The sequence below is a fragment of the Diadema setosum genome, chromosome 21 (genome assembly GCF_964275005.1).
Source record: "Diadema setosum chromosome 21, eeDiaSeto1, whole genome shotgun sequence".
In the NCBI taxonomy this organism is placed as follows: Eukaryota; Metazoa; Echinodermata; class Echinoidea; order Diadematoida; family Diadematidae; genus Diadema; species Diadema setosum.
Window position 1 is genome coordinate 1,890,547 of NC_092705.1, and position 15,236 is coordinate 1,905,782.

The window sequence follows — 15,236 nt, forward strand, 5'->3', positions numbered from 1 at the left end:
CTAGATTGAAGTCTTGTTTGAGGCACGACAGACTATTTTTTTTTGGGGGGGGGGGGCGGGGGAGGTTAAAATCAAATCTCTAAAGTATGTTAACTAAAGTGTGTGGTATGATCATATTGAATGTATTTCTTTATAGTTACAAAAATACACATTTTCGAAAATACAATTTATGATGAGTGTGATGACGTCATCACCTCCCTAATTTGCATACATAATAGTTATCAATATCATACATTTCGTGCAAACGTTTGAAGTCGTTAGAAGAAAATACCTTAGTTTCTTATCTTTATGTCTGATTTCATGGAACTTCTATAAGGGGTTTTTACTCTACATCATTAAAGTGAACTTGACCATACATAGTGGAATTGCGGTTTAATGATATCTTTCTCCTTCAAGGGTATATGCCTGACCCCCAACATTGCCAGAAATGATATTGAGTATAACATATAGTGTAAGTGTTCGGATTATTATTTTGCGAAAAAAGTATATGCTTCCGTTAAGCAATATTGTGTTTCGAACTGAAAGCACCCAATTAAACATGAAAAATAAATGAATTCATTTACTGTTGTCATCGCGAAACTGGGATAACTGTACGTACATAATAGGTTTTCCCGGTCAATTTCATACTTTTGTCACTCAAATGCATTAATGTGCATTCAAATTCACACAGCGCACGCACGTGAAAATATTCGGGCATTCAAATTCAGAATCCGAGCGATCAATTTCATTTATGGGCGCTCTATTTCGTTTTCGTGAAATCAAATTCACGATTGGGCATTCAATTTCAAAATGCGAGCACCGACTTTCCTACTCGTGCATTCAAATTCATGCGATAGTCATGTGATAGTCCCAACGAGCTTGTTTGGAGCGTTCAAATTCATTTTTAGGCGATCAAGTTCCTACTTCGTGCAATCAATTTAACGAGGAAAATGGAGTATACTTTTTAGAAAGGAAAAAGGGCCGACACAACCAATGAAGGGTTGCATATAGTGTAATTATGATTGTTTACAGGTTCTACATTGTTCTCTGTTCATGCATTGTTTGTTTTTCATCTCAATAAATTTCAAATTGTAATGTCCAATCAGCAGTACATCCAAACAACACGACGACAATTTAATCATATTTCTTGATGATACTGCATGCTGACAACGCCCCAACACCAACCACATAATGACAATTCATCAATTTAAAGACAAACTGACACACAATAATCTCACATAGTCCCGCAAAAGTAAATCAATAAGACAGCAATACACAACAAACAAGACGTATAAAATGTTCATGTATCAGTTTCAATATAGTCGAAATTGTTTTTTTTTTCCTCGAAATTGTCAACCAACCCTCCGTATTATGCTCGTCTGTAGGCCTATACAGTACCTATAATAATGTTTGTTTGTTTGTTTCATTTTCCATCTAAGAAGATGGCTGGATAACCCATATTCAGCTGCAATAGCTGGTCTTCCATGGGGTCCAGTTGGATGTTCTGCTCTTTGCGATGAATAAATGAAGTGGGATCTTTTACGTGCATGAGTTGTGACTCTCTCACGCATGGGACCTCCATTTTATGTCCAATCCGAGGGACATGTGCCTGTATATTCCTTTTTGCCAAGCGCGAGTTCAAAATTATCACTGAACAGGTGGACCTCTACTGCAAAATAAATAATCATCATGATAACCCCAATATATTCAAAGCCAAATGAGAAAACATGCATACACGGCCCCAAGCTAACTAAATTCAGAACTTCTTTTAAATTGAATGCAGTTATTTGGAACATGGTTGCCTATTCACGAATTTGAATGACCGACGAGATTCCGTCGCCAGCTTGACATGAATTTGAATGCTCATTGATGAAATGCGTGCTCCTCTCTTAAATTTGAATGCTCCGATAGTGAATTTGAATGTTCCGATAGTGAATTTGAATGCTCGGATAGTGAATTCGAATGACCGGATTTTGAATGTGATTGCTGATTCAGTGCTGCGAGCGTGGAATGCGTGAAATCGAATGCTCGGAATAGGAACTTGAATGACAAAAGACAACTAGTATGAAATTGACCGGGAAAACCTATATTATCAACAAGTGATATAAAGTTCATCAGCACACTGCAGGTATTGTAGAGTAACCCTAAAGAGAAAGACGATTATCCGCATCTCGCAATCTATTTTTTAAATTCAATTCAATGCAATTCAATGCAATTCAATTCAATTCAATTCAATTCAATTCAATCCGACTTTCATCTCAATAATCCTAGATGTCTGTTAGCAAATAAGTCAATTAGACATCATAGTCCTGACGTATGGAACTCATTACCTGTTGCACTTAAAGGGGCGGCTAGTAACTGACCAATGGGAATCAGCGGGAATGCTGAGGATGATTGTTCCAATCCTTGTGGGATTCATTTAAGAGTACATTGTATATCTATTGTTGTGTGAAAATTGTTTGCTTCAGAATGGTCTCATATTCAAGTAATGTGCATTATAATGTTTCTAGGTTAGCATGCCTGTACAGTGACGGGGCGATCGTAAACGGCCCGTTAACGATCGCCCCGTCACTATACAGGCATGCTAACCTATACAGGCATGCTAACCTGGAAACTGCACATTACTTGAATATGAGACCATTCTGAAGCAAATAATTTTCACACAACAATAGATATATAATGTACTCTTAAATTAATCCCACAAGGATTGGAACAATCATCCCCAGCAGTCCCACTGATTCCCACTAATCAGTTACTGGCCATCTCCTTTAAATCACGAATTAACAGCACTTTATTCCTTCAAAGCAACCATAAAAATATTTATTGTCTAGATATACCAATTGAATTGATACTGTGTCTGACATCGGAACTTGTTTCAAGCAGCTCATTTGCATTATGGTTTTAATGTACTTATTTCTGAATCATTTTTATTTAGTTATCCATTATTTTGAGGTCCATGCACTTCCGCACTTAGCACGATGCACCTTGCACAATATCAGACTTAACACTCCGACTTTTTTCGATTTTTTCCACTATACCACTTTCTCAGGCCACTATCATTTCAAGCACACGCTTACGATAGGTGGTCTGATGCATTTTCACCTTTCCCTTTTATATGGCGTCGTTTATCATCGTTGATAATTGATTTGTAAGTTATGTTTGCACTGTATTTTCTTTCGTCCGCAATGTTGAAACATATTATTGATGATGTTATTTTGTATTGAAAATGTTAGAAAAAAATATTCATGATGTTACTTTGAATCGAAATGATGAAAAATGCAGAAATAGAACCAACCAACCAAACAAACAAACAGACAAACAATTCAATTCAATTCAATTCAATTCAATTCAATTCAATTGAATGCGATTCAATTCAATTCAATTGAATGCGATTCAATTCAATTCAATTCAATCACTGTCAATTCATTTATTTTCATTCTTCTTTTTTCGACAAAACATAACACAGAATAAATCAGAAATTATATCATGAACATACAGATTATACATTCGACTTTGCGGAGAATAAATGATACAGATAAAGATATGCATGCATACTGGCAAAAAGTACAAAGTTGTGCTTTAGTTGGGGGAAAAAAAGAATTAAGAGGTCCACTAAAATGCAAGCCTGTAGGCCTATATTGTGAACCACTCAAAAAGAAAAAAAAATCTTATGAAATCCTTTAATATTGCAAACACTTTAAATCTTTAAGATATCATTAAGCCACCTCAAAGTCAAAACAAGACAATGGCACCATTTTTTTGTTCGTCTGTGGCAAAACAATTTCCTTTGAGAAGGGTTGACAATGGATGGATACTTTTCAGGGTTCACCAGTCACAATTGTCAACAATCCGCTCTTCTCTGCGACGTCAAAAAAGTTCGAGCGTGTTATAAAACCTGATGATCCGACAGTTATGGCAGTTGTTATTCTTGGCAATTGCTGTGGCGCTGTTAACGTTGGTTTATAACAGGAACTATATAGGATGTCACTACACCATTTGCAAACTGCTGTGTCTCGTCCTTAACGATATATTGTATTAAAATCGCCCTGTATGTAGGTCATCTGGAAAACAATAAGAGTGATAACATGACAGATACAATATGCTATAATTGATAAGCTATACAACCGTAACAGGAAACCACGATATATATGTGTTGAAGTTGTCAAATTAAAGTCGAACAAACAGAACAATGTCAAAGTTTTATCAGAAACAGGACACACATACAAAAAAAAAAAAGCTATAGAAATTTTATTTTTGTTTGCAAAATCAGTAATATTGATCGTCACCGTTACATAATAGAATATCAACCAGACAACCAAATCATAAAATGATGTCATCAGCTAACAATATGCGGTTGGTTTGTGACGTCATAATATCATAATACCGTTTGCGATGACCGAACAATTAAATTATAGGAACTTTAAAAAAAAATTTAAGTGAAGGTCATATAGTATTGCTTGAATCTGTATCAGAAAAAGTGAGCTACAGAGTAAATCAATCTGTGTAAATGTGAGTGAGATACTATATAGGCCATGGCTGCATTATTATAACCCATTTAATTTGCATATGATTTAACTATGACCGATATCATTGTTCTGAAGAAACTTCCTTTACATCTTTAGTTCTGTGAATTTCTAGTCTAGATTTAATGAAGCTTTTTTGAGTGATCAGTTTTTTTTTCTTGTTTTTGACTCTATTCATTCAAGTCTACTTATCCCTCTGGATATTGTGTGTGAAATTTGTGCATATTCTACTTAGCACAGAAGTGGTTAAACAAATGAAGTAGATTTACATTGTATTAATGAAGTATATACGTAGAGGAAGGAAGAAAACATTCGAAAAAGAATTCAATTCAGTTAATTTTTTTTTTAATTTAATTTTTCGACATGAACGTATAGACATAACTTTTTTGTTGGTAACAGAAGATTATATGAAGGGGTACGAGAAAGAGCAAGAAATGAGAAATACTTGGATGATTGTCAGAAAATGATATTCTTAGATGATTTTTTTTTGTATGAACTGGATTTTCTACATTGTGCTTCGATGATCTCTAACCATTAATTCCGCACCTGTCGTCTAGAACGTGATTTGCGTAATGTCCTCCATATCTCCGCTGCCAATCTACGATCGCGACTTCGTGAGTATATAAATAAATTCGTTAAATTCCAAAACATTGCTTGCTTGTTTCTCGCAGAACTACCCTGTAACGAATACTATAGTAGTTAGCAATAAACTAACAAACTATACGATACCCACGTCATCAAACCGAAAGCTACGAATGGAGTACTAGTAAGTAGTATCACGCTGTTGCGTCTTTCACTAAGTGCGCAGTGAGAAAGTACTTTGAACCATAACAAAGATTGACCTAAGTCGTGTACGTGTATTTAGTGCCTATCGGATGACGCCCATGGAGACGCATCACAGTGTGTGTAGCTCTGTGTTGACACCGCGATGTATGCGTGGGACTGCCAGTGTGTATGCTCACATGATCGTTGGTTCCCAGACATAGATTAACATGTCTCACAACTGGCCAAACTATTTCAATCGTAGTTCCTGTTACCGTTATTGTTGTTGTGTAATCCCACTTACTGAGTGGATGAGCTGAAAGATCATGACATAGGCCTAGAATAAGGGACCACTTGATTTCCCTCCTCTTCCAGTTGTGCGGGTATAGGGATTTCCACGACTTATGTTTTAATCGGTGATATGATGATATAATGTCACGCACGCAACACATAATTACAGTGCCGGTAATTTCAATATAGGCCCTACGATGCAGGAATTTATATAATAACATTTTGTACTGTTGATGGCATGGTTTTTCTTCATAACTCAATTATTAGGACTGGCAAAGAAATCCAACGATTTTTTTTTTAATTCTTCCTGTGCGTGTGTGTTTGCTATGAGAGAATTGATAGGCCCTACACTAAATTTAACACCACAGGAACTAAAAGCATAACTCCATGATTTGTATGCGGGTCAGATTTTGACAATAAGCTTGTGCGTTGCTGTACAGTCAAGAACTATGAAATATACTATAATAATGATTATCATAATTATCATGATATGAAACTTTTTAATGTTTTTAATTCTCTTTTTTAGTATGAGTATATTTTGTGTGACTAAGTGGTATCGTTCAACGGTTATCCTAACAAAATTTATCCGATCTCAAAATGAAAGCAAATCTTTGATTTCCCTTCCCACTGACGGAAATAAAGAATTCAAATTATGTAAAATAATGCACATATTGAAATATTTTTTAAGTATCACTTTCTAATCAGTCACCCTGTTACTTTAACATAAGAAAAGATACTGATACTCTTTTATCTCCTTCACTGATGTAACCCAATACTGAGAATCAACTAATCTGAGAGAGTATTTATCATTTCAATTTTTTCACATCTTACTCTAATTTCGTTGGAAGCAATTGCTAGAAAATGAGATCCCGTAAATTGGCATTAAGCTTTGGTATATTGTATTTTATTTCTGATAAAAACATATTGGACGTCATCTTCAAGATAGTACATGATTTGTAGCTGTTAACATCAGATTTCGTCAGCTGAATATCAACATTATTGGGCGTCCAGTGCTCATCCAAGTCCGGAAGACTCTGAAAGATAAAAAGAAAGTGAAATAAACGGGAGGGGAAGGTGGCACTGACGTTCATCCAAGCTTGTTGATATCTTAGCTATAACAGATGACAAAGGTTTTAATTGTTTTGTTTTACTTCGTTGCATTTTCCGTCTGAGAAGATGGCTAGATGGCCCATATTCAGCTGCACTAGCTGGTCTTCCGTGGGGTCCAGTTCGATGTGAGGCGGGACCACTTCACCGGATTATACACCCTGCTCTTCGCGACGAATAATGAAGCGGGATCTGTCTCACGTACGGGACCACCATTTTATTATGTCCTAGCCGAGGGACAGAGTATTTTTGCCTCTTACCAGTGGATGGCATGATTACATACAACGTTGCTCAGTGCGACCCGGGAATCGAACCGAGGTCCTTTGGATCTGGAGGCAGGCGCGGTACCGACAGAGTAAAATCACAGTCGTTGTTTGAGGTCACAAACTGTTGGAGGAAACACGCGTGTTAAAAAAGAAAAAAAAAGTCAATGTTACTATATACGTCGCAAGTAAAAATGGCAGAAGCAAAAGTGTCAGACGTGAGAAGGATCGAAGGAACAAATGACAGACGTTGATATGTCAGAGATGAAATAATGACAATGGTAGGAGTACAGACATCTGAAGTAAAAAAAAAAAAGTCGGAGGCGTGAATGTCAGATGGGAAATGTCAAAAGTAAAATGTTAGACGTTAATGTCATAGGTAAAATGTGCATGAATAATTAAAGAAAAATCAGAAGTAGCCTTCCTGATGAAATCAAAGTGTTTATGACATGCAATTCCTTTATTATTTTGGTCTTAATTTTGCTCTGAATTTGTCCTGCTTGAGCACTCTACAGAGTGAATTTGGCGTTATGCTGCCAATAAGTTATATAATATATTATTGTTATCAAGTCAAGCTGTCAGAGGCAAAATTGTCAGAGGAAAAAGGTCAGAGGTAAAAATGTCAAAGGTAACATATTATGTCAGAGGTTAAATGTCAGAAGTATAATTTTCAGGGGTAAAGATGTCGTATATAGGTAAAATGTTGAAGCACAGAGGTCGGCGGGAAAAATACCAGAGGTTAAGGTATGTCAGAGGTCAAATGTCAGTAGTAAAAAAGTCGGAGTTAAAAAAAAAGAAAAAAAAAAAGATCGGAAGTACAGAGGTCAGCGGTAAAAAAAATATCAGGGGTAAAACATCAGAGCCATAATAAAGTGTCAGAAGTTAAAATGCCAGAGGTAAAAATGTCAGAGGTAAACTGTCAGAGGGAAGAAATAAAATACGTAAATGCTCAAACATCAGTCAGTTTGATATGGCTGTAATCGTTTTACTTTCCCATGTGTGTGAATGTGCGTATGTGTGTGTGTGTGTGTGTGTGTGTGTGTGTGTGTGTGTGTGTACTGAAATATGACAGTCTGATGTCCTTTCTTGTGAAATGTTCACTTTGCTGTTCGAATTCTGAGGGACTTTTGACTATTCTCTAAAAGTGAGTGATTTTTTACATTCAAATGCAAAACAACGAAAATGTTTAACTGATAGATGGCCTATTCAATTAGAGGGCAGAATATCTTGTGTTTATTTTATTAAGTTGTGGGAGGAGGACAGTCCCCCTCGAGCTTTTCCAGTTAGCATGCCATTTTAAAACAATTGTTATTACTCTTTTGGAAACGAACAGAAATAAGTCTTTGTTTTGCCATACAGGTGGTGGTGATGGTGATGGGGGGGGGGGGGGGTGTAACGTACATGAATATCGATGGGGCCATCCTCCTATAACAGAGAAAATGAATTAAATCAATTATCAAACGACCAATCACTGAGTTGGAACATGAATTATAAACAACTGAATAACTGAACAAAAAAAAATTAATGAATGGACGAATAAACGAATTTATGAATATCAAATCAGAAAATAGATGAGAGCCTTTAACATGGCATTCAACTGTATTTTGCGGAAAACAAAACTCCTCTTTCCTGAAAGTTATCAGAATCTAACGGATCTACGGTGACTTTCACTGCCGTTGGTTTCCATGGAGCTTGATGGGGGAGTATGATGACGTCATTGCATCATCAAATATGCATAGTACATGTTTGTATGTGATTTTGCCGTGCATCACGATTTCCTGAAAACATGCGAGAAATTGCAAAATTCCTGTCATGAAACTTAAATTGTTCTGCCGTTTGACTTTTACCTTTAACATAGAGCGTACGTAGTTTCCCCACTAAATCATCATAAGCCCTTCCTCAAACCCACACATATTTTGTTTGTTTGTTTAACTTTGTTTTTCTCGTTGTTTTTGCCTTTAGTTTGTCTGTACTTGCATTGGTAATTCGACCATTAAAGAGGAAATCCAGTCAAAATAAGTTAGTCTGATAAAAAAAAAGAGTAAACTTTTCCGAGTTCAATTGTAAAGATTTGACTGAAATCGGATAAAAAATAAGGAAATTATGAAATTTTGAAGTTTTGATAATTTCTTCAAAACAGTTCTTGTACAGTGGGTATGAATATATATGCAAATGAGTGAACTAACCATGTCATACCCTCACAATTTTTCATTGATTGTGTACACACACACACACACACAAAAAAAAAAAATGACGAAAATTCAATGTTTCTGTCACTGAAGTCTGAAACATGACGTTATTCCTGGTTGAATACATTCATTATAGTGATCAGTTAGATATTTGAGGATTTGAGCCTTTGGCATATTTGCGTTTTCTCTGAAAAACTGGAAATGTCAAAACATTATGAACAAACTATATAGTAAGATGTGAGGGAATAACATGCTCACTTTGCCATTTGCATATTCATATTGACTGTTCAAAAACTCTTTCCCCCCAAAAAAAGCGAACTTCAAAAATGTCATGACTTCCTTATTTTTCATCCGATTTCGATCAAAATTATACCGTTGAACTCGTAATATTTTACTCTTTCTTATCAGCAATTTGGACTGGATATCCCCTTTAATAGTAATGCATTCTCAATCTGTATCTGTCTCTGTGTGGAGGATATCCCGGCCGATGAGATATCCCTGCATCGGTAAAAACCGATTTAAGGTGCAACTTCACATTTATGTTCAGGTTGATTTATATACACACATCGAGTAAAGTCAAATAAGAGAATTGTCCATTTCAATCGAACATACTATAATTTACACAATGTTAATCACAATCGTGTTGGGATTATTTTATTTTGTTCACGATCAAAATAAGGTATGTTTATAAGCAAAATAATATTGTCTATTGCACAGAAAGTATAGAAAGTGTCTCCTTCAATTAATTTCCTTTCCTATAATGAAAACAAACAAACACCGGAATGATACAATTTCGAACCACAATGATTGTATAGAATTGCAATAACGAATCAACAATTATTTTAGGGGGAGGTGTTGCAGATATATAATAGACTTAAAAAACACACAAAAACAAAGAAAACAAAAAATACAAACGTTTCACAACAGCTAAATACTAAAACAAACAATGGTAAAGTTGTTCGTGATGTCATCTTCGCTTTTTGTTATTTTTGCATAAAACGTGTTATCAATGTTCATGAAAACATGTGGAACTTTGAAATTATAACTTACTTAGTCCATATCAAATTAAGATGAAACTCTCAAAAATCTGCGACTGTAATGAATTATCTATTTCCAGTAAAAATAGAATAATTTTATCGTGTTACGTAAGTTCTATAAGCCTCTGAAACCTTAATGGGATTATGCACTAAAATGTCTTCTACTTAAACGTATATAATTATACTAGACAATGTAATGAAAGATTTTATATAGCTCCGTCTAAAATAAACATACAACAAGAATTTTTATCCCCTATGAATCCATGTATTACATACAGTTCTGTTTGTGCAAGTTGTATATGTATCACTGCAGTGAATTCATTTTAACTCTGGTCTCAATGCACTTCTGTATCTTCATTATCGGGTTGATTCTTCAAGGGTGAAGAGATTGGCGCGGAGGCGCACGCACGTGCCACACGTGTGTGCAGAGATAAACGGTACGAGGGCGTACCACTGTGGTCTGTTTCACAGCTGATGGAGGTCTCTGGAGCTCCCAGAGGAAAAAAACAAAACACACAAAAAAAAAACAAACCCCCCCCCCCAAAAAAAAACAACAAAACAAACAAAAAACGCCATTGCCTTTAATGCATCACAGAATGGCTCAGTTACAGAACTACCTCTTACATTATATATACTCTGGGTAAAACAAACAAGCTAACATAATTGCAGTCCAGTTCTCACCACGGCGCACGCAGTTTTCACATGCGTGAATGATATCTCCTCTTGTTTATTTCATTGATAAACGAGGATTTCTGTCAAACTTATGAAAATCAAGGCAGCATGCTGAGGAATGTAATCTTACTTGAACGGGATGTCCGGCATAAAGATCACAAATATCAACTACACTAGATTATGCTATTTACTACACAAGCATTGGAAGTGTACAGGCGGATAAAAAATGCGCATTGCATAAACTCCGTTGCTATACAAGAGAAACATTTACGCGCCAAATACAGTACCTAATTGTTGCCAGGAAATGTAAAAAAAGAAAGAAAGAGAGAGAGAGAAAAAAAGATACGTAATGTTCTCTAGAGGGGTTAACCTGACAACAAAGAAAATCACTTTTCTTAAATATCACTTGCATTCTATCAAATTTGTTCTGCCAGGACCAGATGTCTATCATATATATATATATATATATATATATATATATATATATATATATATATATATATATATATATATATATATATATATATATATATATATATATATATATATAGTTGATTCAGATTCATTTTACTCTTCTAATACCGTCTGCCTCACCTTGGCAACCGATGACGAGGAGTGTGACGCTAAACTGTGTTTATTTCCACATCTCCCCGTCGGCAGAAAGGAGCATTTCCTTATAGCAATCTTAGGGTGAGTAAGTTTGATCTTTAAATTGTGTACATGTATGTGTACATGCATGTTTGTGTGTTTGATATCATATATAATTATGTAAAAGTTCGACATGGACTAAATAAGTTATAATCATTTCAAAGTTTCACGTTTTCATGAGCACTGAAAACATTATTTTATACAAAAATAAGGAGAGGCGGATAACATCATCAAAAACTTTCCCAGTGCTTTTTATATCATACACACACACACACACACACACACACACACACACACACACACACATATATATATATATATATATATATATATATATATATATATATATAATATATATATATATAAGATAAACATAAGAGAAGAAAGGTTAGATTGTTATGCACTATTAGCATTCACAAAACTTTTTAAATGGTCGCACCAAGTTTTCAGAGCATCAATCCTGTTCTTCAGAGTTCTTTTGTGCACTGGAACCAGCATGTGGACTAAATTCCTAATGTTTTTCCTTTGTCCAAAAACTCATGATGATGCATGATGTATATGCATGTATAATTATAATCATATATATATATATATATATATATATATATATATATATATATATATATATATATATATATATGTATAAAGATTTAAGTTGGTGAAGATGTGATGAGATAATGATGATGATAACGATGATTATTCTTATATATTATATGTTTGTACTATTTTATTATCATTTTTTAATGATAATTATTGTATTAATATTGTGGAAGATAATTATATCACTGTTCTTATTGTAATTCAGTAATCATTTATATTTGACTGATTGAGTAATATTGACAGTTTGTGTGTGGTATTTTGTGTTGCAGTAAAGTAAACTTCTATAGCTTTTTTGTACCCCATGTATGTGTTTTTAACCTGCCATTCATTTCGAATGAAATGGTGGACCTTGTTTTATGTATACATGTCATTCTAACACTTCCTCGAACTTGAATAAAGTCATAATTAAACAACAACAACAACAACTACTTTTTACATTCACAATTGCTTTAAAAAATGCACAGACTGGGACAGCTTAAGTAGAAACCCCAAGTATCGTAATTTGGTAACAACTTTTTCATTGCTTTTTTGTTTTTGTTTAGGCTGACAAAATCACAAAGACACACACGTACCACAATATGACTTTACTTCACAAAATCTATATTTTTGGCTCATTCTTTGATTTGCACAAGTCCTATTTTTCATAAAATGAATGCACTACACATTAACACACAATACAACAGACAGAATTGTTATGCTTTAGCATAGCATATCACAGAAAATTATGATTTTGATCTATTGAAAATAATTCAGTTTAAGCTCTGCTCTACATGTAGAATGTACATAGATCATTATTATTTTTTTTTTTAAATTTAGTTACAGCTGTATTGTAACTACATTATATGAGTATTTTCTTGGTGTCAAACAAAAGCATCAAATATATGCAAATTGAATAAAAAATAAACCTCTTTTCAATGCAAAATACAATGTCAACAATATAAATGTAAATATTTCAAACAAACAATGTACTTCAAATTTGATGAAAGCAAAATTAGGTATCACATATCTGTAGAACTTTTCAAGCAGCATCATCATTTCAATGACCCTATAATTGTTACTTTTTAAGTAGTTCAAAGTATCTCAAAACAACCTCCACACTGTAGGAGGAATCAAATCAGTATAAATACAATTTTACTCCTTTGAATAGCCGAAAAAATGTTGGTAAAGCTCTGCTTAGGATGGCAGTTTTATGCATTTCGGTTGTTCTTCTGTGCTTGCAAGGTGCAATGAATTACACATTGCACTGGAGAATATATCCAGTAATTCATCAAATGAAGTTATGAAAGGCAAGTTCAGATAATTATTGCCACATAATCACTAATTCACACTGTCAATTTGTGTTCATTCTTTTTTTTTTTTTTTTTTTTTTTTTTTGGGGGGGGGGGGGGGACAAAAAATGGGGAATTAAATCAAGCATTCCTAATTTCCATGCTCAGGTATAGACAAAAATGATTATGTTCAGCAAAGCAGTTTCTATATGGAGGAAGGCAAGCCCTCATCTAAAGAACGCAATTACCTTGCTAATGTAGTAGTCTTTCTTCGATCACTTAGAGTCCCTTAGACCTTTCGACTTTCCTGCATACTTTTATTTTAAGCACATAGAGATTTTATCACAAGGCATGTCGGGCTACAAGTCGGCCCGACCAGACGCCGTGCAAAGCACGGCATCCCTGTGTGCCAGCGCGGCTCCACTTCCACCTGATGGTACAGTGACAGGGCTGTGTATAGTTACCTATAAGTAAAATTAATATATTACTGTTATCATAATCAGTATTGACAATAAAGTAACATCTTACCCCCTCACAAGTTGATGACTGAAAGGAAAATTATGACACGTCTGACGAAGAAAAGTGAACCCTGTTTTCACATTGCTTTGCATGCATTCATAGGTACCATTACTGTCAGTCAGCTGTCAGTAGCTGCAGAGCGCCATCATGTGACCAGACCAACACTGGAATGACCACACATGTTCAAGGTTATACAAGCTTTATAAATATATGTATGTACACATGCTGAATAAATAACGCCCTCAGCCTTCTATTGCGCAAATACCAGCTGTCATTGGCCAATAATGCTGAGCATACAGTGCCGAAGTGCTGTAAAGAAGATTCTCTATCCAACACATCCTCCCTCATTGTTGATGGCAAACATGCCAAGTTTGTGCTTTGCGTAGTCCCACATATACACTCTGCTGATGTGGTGCAGTCTCACAGAAGTCCTCAATATCACCCCAAGACAGATCTGAGTTCAAAAGTAGTAGACATGTAGGGGCTATGCCCCTAATGCACATACATTTTCAAAACCAAACAAAACAATAACATTTAAGACTTGAGGATCTTACAATGTATTGTGCAAATTTTTAGTTTACCTATTGACCGATTCTGTGACGCGCTATGTGTATTTTTGGCATGGGCAGCGCCATTACTGCGGTGTCTCAACCGACCCCCCCTTCTGTCTCCCCACCCCTCTCAAGCGCGCTTAATGAGAAACTGATGCATGGTTGTTTTAGCCAATGGGCGTCTCGTACTGAGTGCGCGAATGCTTGCTTAGTGCGCGAACCTTTGTTACAAGTGCGCGATAAACATGTTGCCCTTGGGGTGGGGGAGAGCAGGGGGGGTCGGCTGAGACACCGCAATTTGAGCTCATGGCTGCGCCCAGTGCCATAAAATGTCTGCTGCCCTCAACGAACCCGAATCGGTCAATACCCACTATTCAAATCTGTCATAGCAACAAAAATTGCTAGATTAGTAACAAAATATACAGATTAACATTACATTACACATGATTATCAATGAAAAAGTAAGTACAGTCAACTCACATCAGTCAGCAGTGCACATGTCAAAGAATCAGCTCCGTTAATGAAAATTAAAAGTCCCAATTTAGGTTAGGGCTAATGACCTTAATTAACAGATAACTATCTGAGGTAAACTCAGGAAATCAATCATATTCTAGAACACAGATTTGGGTAAGAGTGTTCAAAACTGATTGTGACAAGAGAGATTCTTTCAAGCCATCTGTGAAATTTTAAAAACTGTATGGTGGTTCATCTTCCTACTATTCACTACATATGGTTGGAAGTTTTATCTTTCAACACTAAGTCTGAAGTCCCTTTTCTTGTACAGTACAAGATACACCTGTACCTACACATACACCTGATACGTGGTG